Below are 21,371 nucleotides of genomic sequence, written 5' to 3' on the forward strand. Positions count from 1 at the left end.
TTTAACCTGAAGTAAAAATGGTTTTTTGACATTCATGTTATGTTGTTAATGAATTGCTTTTTTACTTTTTGGAGGATAAATAAAATTGTCTAGTTTTATCTATTTTAAGATGGGCCTGCTCATCTGTACTGGGGCAGGAAGTACACTTGGATTTACTTTTATTTTTTTGGAAAATTGTGAGAATTAACAAGTGATATAATATTTCCATAGAAACTTCTTCCTACCTTAGGACTTCAGAAAGGGAACCCAAACCAAACAACTATTAAGGTATATTCCATACATATCACATGAGTAGCTGTAAATTTATTTAAACTTCTTTGTCCACAGGAGGTGAAGAATTGAGATTGATCTCTATGGATTCTGGTTTGCCTCTAACTCATAATCTCTAGCAGGACCCTTTGGCTTGGAACAGAACCTGGGAAAGAAATAGGGGTGTCTTCTCTCCTATGGGAAAGCTCTAAAGTTGATCCTAAAGGCCCAGGGCATCTGGTCTCCATCACCTAAGAGTCACTCTACAGCCAAGTCTCAGGAAGAGTTTCAGACTGAGGTCCCACCAGGAGTCTGACATGAAACTCTTCAGTATTTGGAAAAATAGAACAATATATTTATTTATTTGCGGTACACGGGCCTCTCACTGTTGTGGCCTCTCCCCTTGCGGTGCACAGGCTCCGGACGTGCAGGCTCAGTGGCCATGGCTCAAGGGCCCAGCTGCTCCGTGGCATGTGGGATCTTCCCAGACCGGGGCATGAACCCGCGTCCCCTGCATCGGCAGGCGGACTCTCAACCACTGCGCCACCAGGGAAGCCCTAGAACAATATACTTTAGATGAATGTTCCTCAATAAAATAATTCTATTAAAAAAATCTTTGAAAGCTGCTACCTATGGTAGCAGAGGCTCCTTAGCTGTGGAAGAGAAGCCACTATTTGATGGGGGAAAAAAAAAAGGAAATATCCAAAATGCCTACAGAACATATTCCAGTCAACTTTTAGTGTGAAAATTCATTTTAATATATTTTGTTACAACCGGCATATTGTAGATACTCCTGTTCATATGTTTTGTTATTGAAAGGAAATAAATCACAAGTATTTGAAAATTTTGACCTGTATGACTGAGTTACGTCCTACGCCTTCACTATCCAATGGTATCCACTAGCTACACGTGGCTATTGAGCACATGAAATGTGGTTAGTGTGACTAAAGAACTAAATTTTTACCTTTTTGCTAAATTTATGAATTTTAATTTAAATATAAATCTAATAATGTAGCTATTAGAAAAAATTTTAACATTAGCAACAACGTGGATATGTGATTCTCCTCTTTCAAATATAATTTTATGAACTCTAAATACAGATAAAGTATTTTTGATGAAAACTTAGCATCTAGATTGAGATGTACTGTTATTGTAAAATACACTCCAGATTACAAATACTTAAAATAAAGCATAGAACGTAATATATATCATTAATAATTTTATACTGTTAAGTTTTTAAATGAGAATATTTTTGACATACTGGGTTAAAAAATAAAACTATTTTCTAAGTTTTATTGAGGTACAATTCACAAAACTGTAAAATATTTAAAGTGCCCAACGTGGTGATTTGATACATGAACATTTGAAAGGATTCTCGATGCCCCCCATGCCCTCCAATTGAGTTAATCAACACGTCTATCACCACACATATTTACTTTTTATTTTGTTCTGATCAGAACATTTCAGTTCTACTGTCTTAGGAAATTTCAATTATACAATACAGTGTCATCAACTATAGTTGCCATTAAACTATATTATTAAAATCCATCTAACCTATATCTTTTTGTTTTTTAATATAGCTGCTAGAAAAATTTAAATTACACACATGCTGTTTGCATGACATTTCTATTAGATAGAGCGTCCTTAGACTACCATAAATCATTTGCTGTGTCAAATGCTAGGGCTCTTGATTTAAACATTTTATGTTGCTTCAAAATTATAATATCATTTTAAACCAATCAGTCATATCACTTACACTTAAAGTAAACTGGTGGCGCCATTCTAAAAACTCTTGGATTGCTTATGAAGCATTTTAAGAGGAGTATGTATTTTCACAGAAGTATTTGAATGACCAAGTTGTTATTCTCTCATCTTTTCCTGGGGCTCATTTTCTTGGCCTACACAGATAATATTCTTCAGGCTTTACAGTATAAATCTATTCTGTAACGTTTCCCATTTCACCTCAGAGGAAATACCTAACCACTGAAATCTTTCTGTAATTACATTATTGGGTAACACGCCACTAATTCTCTTGCCATAGAAAGATAGAACCCTACTAAGTAGAGACATCTGAAACACATATTCTGCCAAGGAAATGTCATTTGAGTTCACCAACTTGCAAAAAGAAAGAAGAATTACTCAAATATCCCTTTCAAAGTATCTATTACTCTTGGGGTAGTTTTTAATGAGAAAAATAAACAGCGATAATAAAAAATTAGGATACCAAAAAAGCCAGATACTCTCCAAATCTAAAAGCTATCGCTTCTATGTGGAATCTAAAAAAAAATGGTACAAATGAACCTATTTACAAAACAGAAATAGAGTCACAGATGTAGAAAACAAACTTATGGTTACCAAGGGGGAAAGGGGAGCAGGGATAAACTGGGAGATTGGAATTGACATATACACACTACTAAATATAAAATAGATAACTAATAAGAACCTACTGTATAACACAGGGGACTCTACTCAATACTCTATAATGACCTATATGGGAATAGAATCTAAAAAAGAGTGGATATAGGTATGGCTGATTCAGTTTGCTGTGCAGCAGAAACTAATACAACATTGTAAATCAACTATATTCTAATAAAAATTAATTTTAAAAAATAAAAATTAAAAAAAAAAAGAGGAGATACCCAAAAGACATGATCTCTCTCTCTCTGCCATGCAAGGATACAGCAATAAAGTGGCAGTCTCCAAACCAGGAAGAAGACCTTCACCAGGAACCATATTGGTCAGCACCTTGATCTTGGCCTTCCCAGCCTCCAGAACTGTGAGAAATACATTTCTGTTGTTTAAGCCAAAAAAAAAAAAAAAATTAAAGTGGAGCTATGGCTCTCCAATTACAGTGTTGCCAAAAGCTGACTGAGTTATCATGTAACAAAATATCTACAATCTGAGACTCTCCCACAGATGGTCTACTTTAAAAAAACTATACCACAACATTATTAATTGCTCCCTAATTAGTTGGGACTCAGGATGGTACAGAAAGAGATAATGTATTTAAATTTCATTTAAAATTTATACAGATTAAAAAAATCATTAAGTATTGTGAATACACATACACAGACACACATAATTAAAGAAGCATTTTTCAAAGATTTCCAAAAATGAAATGTAGTCAGATGCAAGTACAAAAAGAAAGAAAAAAAAATTCCAAGCTAGTAAGCCTGGTTCAAAACCTCTAAAAATAGGTACAGATTGAAGAATCTCACTCAGCAGATCCCTATGCAACCAAAGCAATGTTTCATAAACTACTGAAGCAGATGATTTCAGAAAATTCTCTACTGGAAAAGGTTCAGAAAGCAAAATGTCTGTTTTAAAAACTGATGCTTGTACAAATTTTATTTACTCTATTAAGTGCACCAACTTAATTCTATTATTTTTCTCTTAAATCCTTATTTCAAGGTCATCAAACTTTTTCCAAAAAAAAGGCAGATAATGAATATTTTAGGCTTAAGGGTCATACTGCCTCTATTGATATTACTCAGCTCTGCTGCTGTAGTACAAAAAACAGCCAGAGATAATACATAAACCACTGGGCATGGCTGTGTTCCTATAAAACTTTATTTACAGAAACAGGCTGCAGGGGCTGATTTAGTCTAAGGACTATAGTTGACTGATCCCTGCTCTATATCTCTGAACTACTGATCTTGCCAATTTAATTTTGCTTCTCTTCGTATTGTCATGAGTACTCTCCTTAAGAACGTGAGTACAGGGGACATGTTTGGTTTTGCCTGCTGGACTTCTATTCCTTGTCTTCTGTTAATAGCCCCTGATGTTCCTTGGAAACTCCGCTCTCCACTAGTCTCCATGTCTTAAGTGGCTGTGAGGGTAACTCAGGGATGATGAGGTGAAGCAACAAGGACATCAGAGCCAATGATACTTACTGCAGGACTTTTGTGAAACTATTCTGAGACAGAAGAGCTCATCCCTTTTCTACTAGCGTTGAAACTAATAACCTGTATGCTTACAGCCACTGACAACCATCTTGTTTCTGTATGGGGAGAGTCTATCTGAGAATGAAACCAACGCAGAACCAAGGGATGAAGTGAGACTGAGTCCTGACAGCATTATTTAAACCCCTGGATCCAGCTGTGTGTGAAGCTGGAACATTTCAATTCCATGAGACAATGAACTTTTTTTTTTGCTTGAGCTGGTTTAAGTTCATTTTCTGTCTTTTGCATGCAACAAGTACTAACAAAAATACATTGATAAATTATAATATCTTAAGGCTTCTAAGCCTAGCTCTGGGACTTAAGCTACACAGGTTAGCCTTGGCTTCCTTTATGACCCGTAGGCGCTCCCAGATTGTAACAACGTGTCCCTTTGTTCACAGTTCTAGGCAGCATTAAATATATATGAATGGAAGGAAAATAGTAACTATGTGAATGTATTCAGATCCCATCAGATACAAAACTCTATTTTTATCTGTTCTCTTTATCGGAAAACTCATCTCATATTGCTCTAAATTTACAGATCTTGTATCATGAAACAGAGGGCAAAAACTGAATATGTATAAGAGGAAAGAAATGTTATGCTCAATTTGGGAATAGCTAATTGACATTTCCAGTAATATTTGTCTTTAATTTTATTATAATGCATTGTGCTAACATCATTAATTATAGTAACTAAAACTTAGTGATCTTCTTTACCTAAATATACATAACCATATTTTGGCTTTTTTTCCCATCATCTCAGATATAATCTCTTAGCTTCTAAAGACAGGGTTGGATTAAGATTAATTTAGGAGAAAAATTTTAGTAAACATTAAGATTTAATATGCATTCAATAATAGGAATAATTATTTAATTTGAATTCACATATTGCATTTGTCTGTCTTATTATAATCATCTTTATATTCACTGTCTCTCCCAATAACTGCAATTTCCTGGAAGGTAGATATGTGTCTCACTAGTTGTAGCCCCTGCAGGGCTATTGGAGTTTCTTCCATGTTGAAAGGACTCAATATCTACTTAATTGAATTACTTTTCTCTATAAGATACATTTACAATGTTTGCTCACATGTATATTTTAAAGACCTGGAATGTTAACGTTACTATTTTGCATGAATAAGATAAAGACCTTTCCGACTCCCGCCCCTATGCTGTTACCTCATTCAGGTTCCCCAGAGATAAACGCTGACACTAGGTTCAAGCCCAGGAAGCAATGGTGAGGGACTGCAGAAATGATTCATGGAAGGAAAGCAGCCAGGAAAGAGTGCTTACCAAGGAAGCTGCTGCAGAGGGTGACTTGGACTAAATTCTATGGGGGAAAACTCTGGAAAAGGTGGAAAATTCACTTTAGAGATTTATACCATTTGGAGAAGAGAGCCAGGCTATTTACACACCAACTCCCTGAAATTACTGTTTGAAAACTAATCCATAGGGGGTGTTCATTCCCTGTCATCTCCATTCTACCTGTTCCAGATAAAGCCTTTAGGCATGGAAATAGTATGGCGGCTGGACATCATCCTGAGTACCCCAAAATGCAGGGCCTGAAGGATTTAGGTGGGTCACTGACAGCAACTGCTACATCCATCTTTTCTTTCTCCTTTCCACTTTTCCTGTGCAATATTCTAAAAGAAATACCTATTTTATCAAACTTCCTTATTCAAAAACTTTCAGTGATTCCCTCTCTTTGGTTTTACCAAAATCTAAAATCTCTCACCTGATTTTCCTGTTTTGTTTTTCTGTGTTCTTCTATGGCAAAACCAAACCGAAGCAAACATATCAAAAACTATCCACAAAAAATTGTCAACTGGGGATGCTGCATGGCTAGGTGGTGGATTAAAGATGCATAAGTTGAAACATATTAATGATTTCCAAATAGGCTAAGTTTATCTCTCTGACTCTGTAACCCAGAAAAGTCACCAACACATAGAGGATCATCAATGTCTATTCAAGATATAAGTATCCTAATGTTTTCAGAATATTTAAAGTACCACTTCAACTCCTACAAAATTCAATTTCTAGTTAGCATTTGTTAGCAATGTTACAATTGATACATCTTTCATGTTTCATTAAATAAAAATCAAATTTCATTATCTCAAACTATGGAAACTCAATCATCACTTTAACAAATAATACAATTCCTATTTATGATATGTCACAGCCCCAGTCCATAATCTTAATAACTCTTGCATATTATAGCTCAAAATTTCATCTAAAATATGATGATATCTCTTCTCTTTACTAAGTAATATAGCAGCCTTTTTAAGAGATAAATAATATTCTTGTTAACTTTTATTGCCAAATTTAGAAACATGTTCTACTACTGTTATTTATAAAAAAAAAACAGCTTCTTTCCCAAGCATGGGTCTTGAGGCAACGGTGCACAAGACATCTCTGAAGCCTGTGTTGTGGAAAAATCATGGTCCAGAGGAGTCTAATTAGTGACAGCCCTTCCACCTGGGTTCCCTGGCCCTGCTCATACATTAGGGTGAATTGTAGTGAAGTGATCTAGTTAGTAGATAAAAAAAAAAAACTACCCTCTTATCCTAAAAGGTAACTAAGAGTAGTAATGCACTTACCCACTTGCTGACTCAAAAAGTACATAATTCACTATGGACAAAAAGAACTAAGGATTTGTGACTTACATTTTTAAATAAACTTAAATTTAAATACTTTAAGTATTTAAATATTTTAAATATAATTTGAATTTAAATTTAAAAATTCAGGATCATTTTGAAAAATAAAAACAAGTCCATTTTATAAAGCAAAATTCCATTTTCAAAAGAATCATGTTCACATGTTTCCAGTCATTTTTCTATGAATAGACACAAAATAGAATAATACTACATATTATGTTGTTAAATGAACAGTACCAACACTCTTCCATGTCAATAAATACAGCTCATAACATTTTACTGAATGCATATTATTTTATAGCATGGATATACCATTCATTTAACTTCTCACTTTCAATTTTTGTATTATATGTAATATCACAGATTTTTATATGTACATATATCTTGGCAAATACTTTTTAATAAACTTAAAAATACATATGTAATTTACTGTGTACCAGGCACTGTTCCAAAAACCATAGCAGTATTAACTTGTTTAATCTTCACAACAGCTCTATGAGGTAGCTATTACTCTTGCTTCAATTTTACAGATGAAGAAACTGAGGCACAGTGGAAGTGGAAGATCCTGGTGTATAACTGAGGCAAACTAGCTCTAGGATTTGTGCTCTTACCCACTGTAGTAAGTTATCTTCATGTATCTATCTCTCAATATTTTGTGACTAGTGATTAGCGGTTATTTCTCTCTCAATATTATGCCTCAACTTTAGTTACTATATGAAATTCCTTAAACTCTTATGTCTATTGTCAATTTTCCCACCAGAAAATTTAAACCTATTTTCATTCTCTCCAGGAATCCTTACCAGAATAACATTAGATATTAACAAACTTTTAATTTTTGTTTTACTGACAGGAGCAAAGGCTATATTATACCATTTTAATTTGTACTTATTCGTTTACTGGTAAAGCGGAGTATTCTTTGACATATCTATTAGTCATTTTAGATGGATGCTGTATTGATGTAAATAAGTGCTTAAAAGAGTTTGGTTTTGCAACCACTTAAAAGATTTAGGACAATCTTATGTATATTTAAACTTCTCAAACTTGTATGTACTGAAACCATAGGCCAACCATTTATCTGACAATTCACAAGAGATTAATAAGACTTAGTTTTGAAATAACAAAAAATAAGATTACTAAAGTAATAGTATGCTATTATCGAGCTTTTTAAATAACAGTGAGCCAGAATTATCTTAAAAGGGCTGCCGTACTATGTATCATTTAAATTTACAAACAAAAGTACTCCATGAGCAGAAGTCCTGCTTCTGATTTGAATATTCACCATTATCTCTTATTCTAGTCCAGCAATGTTCAAGAGAAATATAAAGCAAGCTACATAAGCAATTTAAAATTTTCTGGTAGCCACTTTAAAAAGAGGAAAGACACAAGAAAAATTAATTTTAATAAAACTATCATTTGAACATGTAATCAATATAAAAATTAAATGAGATATTTTACTTTTTTGTGTATGTTAAGCCTTTGAAATCCAGTGTGTGTTTTACAATCACTGCACATATCAATTCAGACTAGCCACATTTCCTATAATCAACAGCTATGTGTGACCAAACTACTGTATTAGATAGCACAGCAATAGCCTTTTTCACCTAGGGCATCCCCCTCCCCTTTTAAACCTTTAAACTAGCTCTTTGGGGTATTAAAAAGATGTTCATAGGTCATCAAGTACAGGTGGTTCTGGGAAACTGTATGATCTTATTAGTGCTATTTGTATATTTTGTATCTATTTTGACTCCACTCAGGATTGTTGAGACAATAAATTTGCAGCATCATTCTTATTTTGCAGTATTATCTGATTCAAAATCTATCTACAATCTTTGGCATTACCTTAAGACCTCCTGTTGACAAACACTGTGTTCTGGTCCTAGGTATGTTCCTAATCAGGTGTGTGGACTTGAGCAACCCAAGCTGCCTGTTCTTCATCTCTATAGGAAACAGATAGCGCAGGTAACCAATGAACTAGGATTTCAGCCCTACAATTCTGTCAGGGCTCATGTCCCGTCTCGCTGATGATGAGCTGGGTGATGGTGGGAAAGTCAATGAAGCTTTCATTTCCCGTTTGTCAAATGGAGGTAATACTCACCTACTAGAGCTGTTGTTAGGGGTAAATTACGTACTGTTTACCTCGTACTCAACTTCAGTTACATTTAACAATTATTAAATGTAAATTCCCTTATCTACAAAAGGAGGACTGGATTTGAACCAGAATGCTCGCCAAGATTCCTTCCAATTAAAATACTCAATAATTCAGTGAAATGTATTAAACCTTGGCCTGTGGATAACAGAAGTAAATCTAAAGAGAGCTCACCCCCTTCAACTGCCACCACAGGGGAGGGTAGGTTAGTTTTGTTTCCCTAATGGCTGTACAAAGACAGCCTGGGTAGAGGGCAGGACCAGGAGTCCCTGCAGCAGGCCTAACTGGGAAGAGTACTTCTTAGAGGCAGTCGAGTCAGGGGTGACAGGCAACATGTGTAACAACAGGTAAACCATGAACACCAACCAATCACAACAGTTGTTGCAACTAATCAAAAGGAAGGGCAGTTTACATGGAACTGCCACACTGGTATCTCCCAGTGAGTATGGACAGTGGCAACGAGGCAGATTGTACGGAAGAGTTTGAGCTCTGATGACTTACTTAATGTGCAATCTGGGGTAAATAACTTAAAATTACAACTATGGGCATGTGCAGAGTTAATACTTGTGTAATGTGCAGAGTTAAATACTTGTGTAATAAGGACCTTGTGCATGAATCGGTTGTGACTCTAGTGAAAGCCAAATGAAGTAATGTCAACTAAAACACACTAGGTACATAATAAAAGCCAAAGCCTAGTCTAGTCTTCCATTTGACCTCAGTGGGCATGAAGGGCAGATGCCAATCTTGGAACAGGATTCCGGAAAGCAAGCCATGTTGGGGCCTCTTCCCTTGTGCTTTTTATGTTGACAATGCTTGGAAACCAAGAAAGGAAGGAAATACGTTTCTAAATGCCAGCGACTCCACCAAAAATAATTTTTAAATGTTCAGCTAATCAATACTAATTAAATAACTATCATATAAAAAGGCATTTAAAAATAATTAATTTTATATTTTCTTAGGCTTACATGTATCACAATTCCCCAAATATGTATAATTAAAATATATTCAAGACATAATTTGGTGTAGAATCCCATCTTATATCTCATATAATTTTTGTACCTTAACAATTTTCTTCATTTTCTTATGAGAATTTTTATATCATTGTACTACCTGTAGGTTCATGTTTGCCTCATATTTTTTAAGTACCTAATTAAAAATCACCTATCAAATTCTGTTAAAATGATACTCTGGATATATAGATCTCTGTGTCAAAGAAAAAATGCTTCCAATTCTCAGCAGATGGTCCATTTATCTCAGGCAATATTAAATATAACAATATTATAGCACTGAAATTATATAGAAAACTTTTAGGATAATTTTTAACAAAGTTACAGGAGTATTAGTATAATTTCACATCAAAATTAAGAAAGAGGAACACACTCTTGGGAGAAAATTGTAATCCAGTTCATCACCACTATTAAGTTTTTTAAATGAATTGATGGACATATTTTTAAACATACTGTCCTCTAAATTAGTTTCTAATTCAGATAATTCACTCTATGAATGTTTTAAAAATCTTAACCTATCACATAAAAATCATGTGAAAATATATTATTCCCAGGATTCAGGATGCCAAAGCAAGAATGGTGATAAGGAGGGAATGGCCAGGATTATGTAAGTGGGAGAGATGCTCTTGCATCAGTATATTAGTTTCCTGTTGCTGCTGTGACAAATTACCACAAAGTTAATAACTTAAGACAAAATAAATTTATTATCTTACCTACCATCTGAAAGAAAGAAATATAAATGGGCCTCACTGGACTAAAATCAAGGTGTTAGCATGACTGCATTCCTTTCTGGAGGTTCTAGAAGAATCTGTTATCTTGCCTTTTCCAGCTGCTGGAAGCTACCCACATTCCTTGATTTGTGAGGCCCCCTTGCATCTTCAAAGCCAGCAATAGCCAGTTGAGTCTTTTTCACAATCCTCACTTCGACTCTGCCTCAATCATCGCATCTCCTTCTCTGAATCTCCTGGCTTCCTCTTTCGCTTTAAAAGCCCCTTGTAATTACCTTGGGCCCAACAGATAATCCAGGATAATCTCCCCATCTCAAGATCCTTAATTTACTCATATCTGCAAAGTTTCTTTCTCACAGGTTCAAGGGATTAGGACCTGGAAATCTTTGGGGGACCATTATTCTGCTACCACATCAGATACAGTGTTATTACTTCCTCATCTATATTATCTTAGATCTAACTGGTCATACTTATTTGCTTCCAAGTAGTCATTATATCAATGATTCAGGAATTGAGTCTTCAAATGTCATTTATTTGGCTTCTCTGACCTTGAGAGAGCAATCTTTCTGATGTCAGCTCCCACTTTTAGCGGAAGCCCCACTCCCACCCCCACCCCCTGCCCCAGGACTCCCATCAGGTTCTTATCTTTCTGGGAGCAAAATGGGAAGGACAGGATCACTAGGAACACAGGTAGAGTGTTCACCCATTTCTTTCTCTCCAGGGCTGCTGAATCAGTCATGGTAGCCACAAGGAAGCACAATTCACATAGAAAACCCAGACTAACCACAAGAATACTCCATGCAGCCAAGGAACATTCTGCACAGGCAATGATTAGCTCTGGTATATCCTGGAACCTCATAATTTTGGGGTTTAGAGGCCAGTTCCAGTGAATGCATTACAAATGGAGATTGTGTTCTGGAAATACACAAATGGAGATTGTGTTCTGGAAATACACCTGGCCTTCTCTAACTATTTAATGCATCTTCTCTTCTCCTTAGACCCAAGTGGGGTCTAATCCTGTGTAAGCCATAAGGCCACAGAAAAGTGTTGCTCATAATCACGAATATGTACAATAATGTCACGTGAGCAGGTGACACAGAAGTTGCTCTGAAACAGCACAAGGTCCCCTTTTGAAATTGCTTTCACATATTGTGCTATAATATACTGAAGAATCTAAACAGTGGTAGTTTTTGGTCATTTGAGGTTATACACAATTTTTAGAAGAAGTAAAACATCTCTCAGTCTCAAGCCCAGCAAACTAGTTAAAAACAAAGCTGAGTTTTGGGACAGAATCTAACTGTGGCATGAAAAAGATGGTACTCATTTTATCCTGTGGCTTTAAGGACAGTTCCAAAAGGAGTTTAAGATACCATTTGAACAACTGTGGTATCATTTGGAAAAAAGGAATAAACATCCCTGGGTGATTACTTTGAAGCACAGCACTCACATAGGTATGGGAATTTGGGTTTATTAAGAACTGCCATTTTAATGTTTCTGCTACTCTGCTCCATATGAATTAATTTTTATATTTTTTAGCTTGTGGTTTCAGTCTAAGATGACTTAAATATGATGAATAAAATTTTTATCAACCATTTTATTGACTAAGACATTACCAGGCATGTCTGACTTTATAGCACTTCATAAAATGTGCAAGGCAGCTATACTCAACACAGCAAGAATCTGGATAAATGTCCTCTCTAGTTCCCAACTTTTGCCCCAAATTTGATCATATAAGAATTTAATTAGATAAATGATATAACACGTTGCTAATCATTTAATGTAAAAGCACAAAGGGCATTTCTAGAATATGCAATTTTCTTTCTGAAATAAATAACAAACCCGAGATTTTAAATTCCAACGTTATGGCCCACTAGTTATATGGCTCATGTATACTGAGGCTGCAATTTTAAACAGGTTGGAAATCCCCTGAGAACTTGGAAAACTAAAAAATAAAATTGCCAGCTGCTGGTTAAATTATAAAATCCCAACAGAAAAGATTGGCTTTTCAGGATAGCAACAGTTGACACGGAACTAACAGAATGTATAATTGTATCCAAAGAAAGAATGTCAGAATGCTTTGGTGGATCAACAGGATTGGGGAAAAGAGGTTATTCGTCAGTTAAAACACCCAAACCTAAGAGGCAGAGGCTAACCTTGGCATTGCACTGACCAGGAGAATGGGGGCTGCAGCACAGACCGTAGGACAGGTTTATCTCTGCTGTGGTCAGATCATCTCAGCCTCAGACCATTAAACATTCAAGTTGTTCAACTAACTCCTTTTAACTAAATCCTTAATAAATAAGGAGTGAATGACCAGAAGTTTTCTGTGTCTTTTTGTATCCTCAGTGATTATAATTAGCATTATGGAATTAAAAATTCATTCTGATATAACAGTTTTTAAAATTATACGTACACCTGCGAGATGAATCTGTTCTCAATGCACCTACTGGATGTGTTTCTAGGACTGAAACACTAAACTATTACTACCATCTAAGGCTGAACAAATACCAAGTGAAAGCAGCTCAAGGCCTGGGGGAGTTGAAGATTCACAGGGGAGCAGCTCACATGGGGCAAAATGATATAAGCTGAATTGAAAAGTAAGAGAAGGCAAGAGGAGGGTTAATAGAGGGAAAAGAAGAGATTTTATGAGGTCAAAGAACAGGTGTTACAGGTGTAACCGAGTAATTCAGACTCTAATTCCTTTCCAACAGTTTGGACCCTACAGAAATGTGTGAGAAAACACAGGAACAACTATTTGTACAGCCTTCTCCGAATTCAATTAATTCAGTAGGAACCCAGCTAATTTACTTAAAGACTGAAGTTTGACAAATTAAAGGCCAAGGTGTTTGAAGCCTGGGAATAGATTCACTGTCCTCAAAAACATCTCAATGTGAAGTGAGTAGATAAATCGAATGCCCTTTATCAGTCATTTCCTATTAAATTAGTAAAGAAGGAATAAGTAATGCCATCACTTGTGTAGGTTATAACCTCTAGAATGGTAATTATCTAAATAAGAACCTCAGTAAACACTGAAAGGAAAAATGACCTCAGCAAATTTCAGAGTAGTGCTTGGTATAGATCTGAGAAATCTTATCACAGATCCACATGACAAAAAGTAGTCTTTTAGAAGATTTTTATTTCATTTCACTGTGATCATATGTGGTATATTTAAATCATAGGAGGAGACTGGATATAAATACACTGCTAATAATGGCTTCTCAAGCAGGAAGAATGCAATCCCTTTTCCAATAACTCAATCTACCGTTTAATTATCATATAAAGCAGCAAAAATAATTTACTTGGGGAGTGGCTTACAGTTATATAGCAAGATTCTTCTAGGGATATTTTTTTCCTAAAATGTTCTAGGTGCCATATTAACATATTAAATATTTTCAAATGTGCTGGAAAGGTACCAGCAAAGAGTGGCTCAAAAGCATATGTCTTGCCTTTCAGTATAGCTTTGGTCCACTTTCTTAAGTCAACAATTCTGCAAACAAGCGGTAATAGAAAAAATAAACAATTGATGGGTTTTGCTCAACCTGTTTCAAAGAAAATCACATTCGTTTGGACTTGGTTCAAGAGATTCAGTCAAAGCAAAAGCTTTCTGGTGATAACACTCTTCTGGAATAAGATCATCAACACATACACACTCGATCTTTAAGCTTCTAAAGCAGGATGAAGCCTCTGTACGATGTCTTCCTGCCTTAGGAGCCTGACTACTCTGTAAAAAGCTAGAAATAACTAAAACTACCATTATCTTTATAAATAGAAGACGTACTTACTTATCCAAGCTGGCTATAGTGCAATCTTTATTTCTAGGAGAATAAAATGCTCACAGATACTCTAAATTTTTCTGATTCCATTAACTGCTTCCCAGTGTTTTAAAGGTTTTGTCATTTCAGCTTTTTTTTTTTTATTGCAGTACGCGGGCCTCTCACCATTGTGGCCTCTCCCCCCGCGGAGCACAGGCTCCGGACACACAGGCCCAGCGGCCATGGCTCACGGGCCCAGCCGCTCCGCGGCACGCGGGATCCTCCAGGACTGGGGCACGAACCCGTATCCCCTACATCAGCAGGCGGACCCCCAAGCACTGGGCCACCAGGGAAGCCCATTTCAGCTTTTAATAGGTCTAATGCTATGAATCTCAGTCTGGAAACTTGCATATTTATATACTTCAGTTTAAACAACTTCATTATTAGAAATGCTACTTTTTTCCAACAGCATTGTCATGTTATAAAAGTATTAATAAACTGGTTTTCTGGGAATTCAATTTGTCTATCAAATATATCCCATGTGCAAAGTGCTTCTGTAAGCACTGTGAAGCACACTACAGTGCTGAATGATCTCCACTTTTTATACTTAATTCCTGTTTTAAAACAAGATAAAGTATGAGTAATCAATGTAAAAATGCTTTATATTTTATAAAACTCTACGAAAATAAAAGGACTTAGTCCTTTTGTTAAATATGGATCCATACAGATATATAAATGAACAAATATAATATCTTAATTGATTGGAAGATATAAGATTGTTAATATCGCCATTCCTCTCGAGGTGATCTATGAATTTAATGCAATTTAAGTCAAAATCCCAGCAGGCTTTTTTGAAGAAACTGACAAGTTAATTCTAAAATTTATATAAAAGTACAAAAGATATAGAATAAAATATATTTAGAAGAAATTACATAAATTCAACCCTTACTATATAGCTAAGGTAATCAAGGCACCCTGGTATTGGTGTAAAGATAAAGAGATTAAAGACACAGAATAGACACAACCAAGGCACCAAGTCAATTCAATGGAAAAATCAGTCTTTCCAACAAATGGTGCTGAAATAACTGAATCTCCCTATGGAAAAAATAAATCGCAACCTGCACCTCATGATACATAGAAAAATTAATTTAAGAAGGATCATAAACCTAAATGTAAAAAACAGAAATATGAGATTTTTAGAGGAAAAATAAGACAATATATTTGTGACATTGGGCCAGGCAAAGACCTTTTAGGACATTAGAAACACTGACTCTAAAAGAAAAATATGGATAAAATGCACTTCATCAAACTCAGTTAAGTTCTACATCAAAAGACACCATTAAGAAATGAGTATCAAGCCACAGACTGAGAAAAATATTTGCAATATGTATCTGGCAAAGTACTCATATTCAGGATATATACAGAACCAGTACAAATCAGCTTTAAAATACCCAAACAACGGTAACAAAAAGTAGTATTTGCAAAAGATTGGACACTTCACAAAAGATACATGAATGTCAAGAAACTCATCTGTCCTCAAATCCTTAGTCATTAAGAAACACAAATTAAAAATACAGTGAGGGCTTCCCTGGTGGCGCAGTGGTTGAGAATCCGCCTGCCAATGCAGGGGACACGGGTTCGTGCCCCGGTCTGGGAAGATCCCACATGCTGCGGAGCGGCTGGGCCCGTGAGCCATGGCCGCTGAGCCTGCGCGTCCGGAGCTTGTGCTCCTCAAAGGGAGAGGCCACAACAGTGAGAGGCCCGTGTACAGCAAAAAAAAAAAAAAATAAATAAAAAAAAAATAAAAAAAAAAATAAAAATAAAAATAAAAATACAGTGAGATACCGTTTCATATCAACTAGAATAGCTACAATCAAAAGACTAATACAGTTGACCATTGAACAACAGGGGTTTAAGCTGTGGGTCAGTTTTACGTGGAGGGTTAGTGACCCTAACCCCTTCATTGTTCATCAATTGTAGAACAAATTTTGGTGACCATATGGGAACAACTGGACCCCTCATAAATAGCTGCTGGGAGAGGAAAATGACACAATCACTCTGGAGATCTACTGAATAGGTTTTCATCAAGTTAACATATATGTATCTATGACTCAGCAATTACATTCCTAGGTATTCATCCAAGAGAAATGAAATCATATGTCTATGGAAAAAAAAACCTTCCATAAGATTTTTCAGATTACACTTATGCATAATAGCTAAAAACAGGAAACAACCCAATTGTCCATCAACTAGAGAACACATAAACAAATTGTGCTATATTTATATGAAATACTATTCAAGAATAAAAAGGAATGCACTCATGATATATGCAATAACAAGGATAAATAAACTCATCATGTTGAATGAATGATGCCAGACTAAAATTCTCTCTCTCTCTCTCCCCCCATACTAACAATGGTATGAAGTCCAAAAACAGACTAAGTTAATCTATGGTGACAGAAATTAAAAAAACAGATGTTGGAGAGAGGATGGGTAAGGATGGAATTTGGCTGGATATAGCATGGGAGAATTTTCTAGGACTATGGAAATATTCTATATCGTCTTTTAGTTAGTGATTAAATGGGCACATACAATTTTGAAAATTCATTGAGCTAGACACTTAAGATTGTTATGGATTTTTCCAGCTTCTGCAAGTGGTTTCGGGTCGTCGACCCAGCGCCACTTTCTCTGCAGCGGCCGGAGAGGTACTCCGGGGAAGTAGGTACCTCCTGCTGGGTTCCTGGCCGACCCACTTCGGTCGGCTCCGAGGCGGGAAGCGCCTTTTCCACAGGATATCAATGCAAGCCTGAATAAGAAAAAGAATTTCTCCCTCCTAAGCCATGGAATATCAGTTGTACAGAAATACCACTTTGAGAAACAGTCTTCAGGAGAGCCTCGATGAGCTTATACAGTCTCAACAGATTACCCCCCAACTTGCCCTTCAAGTTCTACTTCAGTTTGATAAGGCTATAAATTCATCGTTGGCACAGAGGGTCAGGAACAGAGTCAATTTCAGGGGCTCTCTAAATACATACAGATTCTGCGATAATGTGTGAACTTTTGTATTGAATGATGTTGAATTCAGAGAGGTGACAGAACTTATTAAAGTGGATAAAGTGAAAATTGTAGCCTGTGATGGTAAAAATACTGGCTCCAATACTACAGAATGAATAGGAAAAAAAAATGGCTTTTTAATGCCATCCTGTTATTGGTCATTGCTTTTTGAAGAGAAGCGTAGAAGAGACTTTTAAAAAAATTTATTCTAGCATTGCAGAAATGACTACACTGTGCCGTACTACCAGAGAATTCCAGTAGAAAGAAACTTATAATTCTGTACCTTATTACATTACCTTATTATACAGCATGAAGAAACAGAACGTTTTAAAATGACAAATCAAACATCGTGGCCTTCCTAAGACCATTCTTTAAGAAATTCATTTTAAAACTCAAAAAAAAGATTGTCATGGTGTTTTGCATATCAGAAAATTTATAGTACCCTTTTGTTACTACAAATATATCAGCAATTTTCATAAACCTAAAAAACCAACAGTGACCATTGCAACATAAGACTAATAACCTAAATTGGAAGTCACAAATAATCTGGTTACACAAGAGTTTTCTGTATGTTGTTCCATAGCAGCAGTTTGAGTAACACCCTACAATAACAAGCTTATATAGATACATAACAAAATGAACTTAACGTAGGATATGTATAAGCCAACTTCCCAAAGGAGCAATAATGTCAAAAGAACCAATTTTTAACTATAAACATATATTAGTAGGTTTCCTGGAGTGGTTTCCACTTAATTTCTGGACTATCAGTTTTAAAGGCACATATCAGTAATATCTTTTTGCCTTACTACACACCTTGATTATTACTCCAACAAAAGAAACAACAGTGTTTAAGTTCCTGGAGTGCAACCAAAGTATTCACCAATTCATTTTACTTTAATTTCTTTTTGTAGGAGTCAGGGAACCAGCGAACCATCTGAATAAGCTCTAAATTGTTAAACTGTATCTTCCTCACAGTCAGTTTTATCTACAATTTCTAGAATCAAAAAAAAAAAAAAAAAAGAAATGGTTGATCCAAGTTACACTGTTCTGGGTTTACATTCCTTATATTGCCAAATGACCTAAATATTAAGTTTTCTATAATGCATTTACTTTTTTAAATGCATACTCTCAGACTGATATACTGACATAAAAGAGCCCAAGAAGTCACTGTTAAACTTTGCATGCTTCAGCGGGCTCTGATTCTAGGCTTTGCTCCTAATAATTGCTTTCACAAACAATTGATCCTGGAAGAATTCTTTATGTCTCTTATTATCCCAAAATCAATTGACTTATTAATTTATAACACATTCCCAGTTAAACCAGCAGTCTGAAACCACCAACCCTAGATTGGTTTACTATGCAGCTGCTCTCAGTAATAACATTTTAAATATTTCAAGGTACTCGAATTACGGGGAACGCAAAACTAAAAAAATAATCTCTTTAAAATAATCAAGAAATGTTCATTCAAATTGATCTATACCACTTCCCAAAGAATATACAGAAATTATTTTTAGCAGTAATTTTGCTTATATTTTTGTTTTCCTATTTGTAAAGTTGACTTCTGAATACATTTTATTTTTAAAGCAATCACCAGGTGAACTCTGTTACTAACTAAAGAGGTCATTTATTTTTTTTTAATTTAATTTTATTTTTTTGCGGTATGCGGGCCTCTCACTGTTGTGGCCTCTCCCGTTGCGGAGCACAGGCTCCGGACGCGCAGGCCTAGCGGCCACGGCTCACGGGCTAAGTTGCTCCGCGGCATGTGGGATCTTCCCGGACCAGGGCACGAACCCGTGTCTCCTGCATCGGCAGGCGGATTCTCAACCACTGAGCCACCAGGGAAGGCCAAGAGGTCATTTATTAAGGTATTAAGGTATTTATTCTTCCAATTTAATACTTTCCTTTATAATAAAGTATTAAAATTTTACATATATATGTAGTATATATAGTATACATTTATATTTACTGGGGGGAAATCTCAATAATGTGATTGCACTTTGGTAATAGAATCTAAGCTAATTCTTGTATTGAAAGGTATCAAGAAATTGCTAATTCAAAAATAAGTTATGGTTTATGATCCATATATAATTTTTAAATTGAGCTTTTTAGAAACAAGATAAAGCATGTTTTTCTAGAAACAATTCTATAACACTAGCTAAAATATTTTAAATAGTGCCACCGCTATTATTTTTAAGGAAATTTGTATTAAGCTATTTTTGTGGACTGGAATTGGGACAAGAAGAAGTTGAAGGTTTGGGTAGCAGGAACACAGCAAGAATGTAGCAGGAATATAGCAGGAGAGAAGATGACTCTGATTCCTTTGGAGGTGGCAATTTTGTCAGGAGGGTGAGAGGATTATTTAACTTTTTAATTCTCTGCATTTGCATGAACAAAACAATTTTCTAAGCCAGCCACTCTAGATCTCAACCTAGGGTTAAAAAAGGCAGGTGAAATCAGGGACATTTGGGGATACCAGATATAAATATGCCCATTTTAACATGTAGGAGCTGTCTGATCACCACCAGTTAAGTTCTCATAATGCAGTGACTACCTACATATCAGATTTGTTATCATTTCTAGTGTGTTTATGTTCCTTTTCCAAACAATTGTAATCAAAAGTTTTCATGGCATCTGGATATGTTCAGTTAAACATACAAAAACAAATGAAGGGAGTATCATATAAAACATCAGGAATCATCACGACTTCTAATACTAGCTTACTCTATAAAGGAATAGAAAACAAAGCAAGAATTTGAAGCTACCACCAAACCAAACAATTTATAGGACAGTTTTCAGGTTCCAAAATCATTCCCAGTATATTGCTTCATTTTAATTTTGATCACTATAATAAGCCCAAAAGACAAACAGTGTAGAGGCTATTATCTCTATTTTTGCCAAATAAAGAAACCAAGAGATTAGAGTGCTCAAAGTCACAAGGCAAGTACTCGGTAGAGCCACGAGTAATTTTTTTGAGATCTAAACTAGTCCACACTGCTACAGCAGATGAAGTTATACAAACCTGTATCTACATGTGATTATGTATAAAAACAATGGTAGGATTCTGGTCCCATGATCTTCACTCCTTGATGTTATACACATTAAATATGTTATGTTACATGGCAAAAAGGACTTTGTAAACACAATTAAGATTACTAATTAGCTGACCTCAAAACAGGTAAATAATCCTGAATCTGTGTATTACCACTGCCCCTTCATGGAGACTCTCTTATAATACTCAAAATAATGTTTTTAACTGTGGCTTGACTTGGAAATAGTCCATGCATAGTAGATTTTCTTGATAAATCTCAACGATTTTAACCATGTAAATCTCATGTGGAATCCTGCTTGCTTTGGCCACGAGCTGATTTTAGTCATAAATGTTACTTTGAAAATAAGTACAAACTGACCTAGTAGTCTTATACACTAAAATCATTAATGTCTATTTCTCAATTCATCTGAACAAACTGAGTCATTCTGTAGGAAACCATATAGTTCTACATTAATTCTTAAAACATGTTTTATATCTATTTCTTGTATTTAATTTAAAAGTATTCCCTGGGGGCTTCCCTGGTGGCGCAGTGGTTGAGAATCCGCCTGCCGATGCAGGAGACACGGGTTCGTGCCCTGGTCCGGGAAGATCCCACATGCCGCGGAGCAACTAAGCCCGTGAGCCATGGCCGCTGGGCCTGTGCGTCCGGAGCCTGTGCTCCGCAACGGGAGAGGCCACAACAGTGAGAGGCCCGCGTAACGCAAAAAAAAAAAAAAAAAAAAAAAAAAAAAAAAAAAAAAAAAAAGTATTCCCTGAATGGAAAGGTTTTTGTTGTTGTTGTTTTTCTGGCATTT

At 35.7% G+C, this 21,371-nt stretch overlaps 1 protein-coding gene and 1 pseudogene across 2 annotated transcripts in view; one reads left to right on the plus strand and one right to left on the minus strand.

The window, feature by feature from the left end:
• The window catches only part of EDIL3 (EGF like repeats and discoidin domains 3), a 439,395-nt gene that overhangs the window by 401,768 nt on the left and 16,256 nt on the right, over positions 1–21,371 (minus strand). The window lies entirely within an intron of this gene.
• Positions 17,195–17,712, plus strand: LOC131754990 (transcription initiation factor IIA subunit 2 pseudogene; annotated as a pseudogene).

This window comes from Kogia breviceps, chromosome 4 (assembly GCF_026419965.1).
Source record: "Kogia breviceps isolate mKogBre1 chromosome 4, mKogBre1 haplotype 1, whole genome shotgun sequence".
Taxonomy (NCBI): Eukaryota; Metazoa; Chordata; class Mammalia; order Artiodactyla; family Physeteridae; genus Kogia; species Kogia breviceps.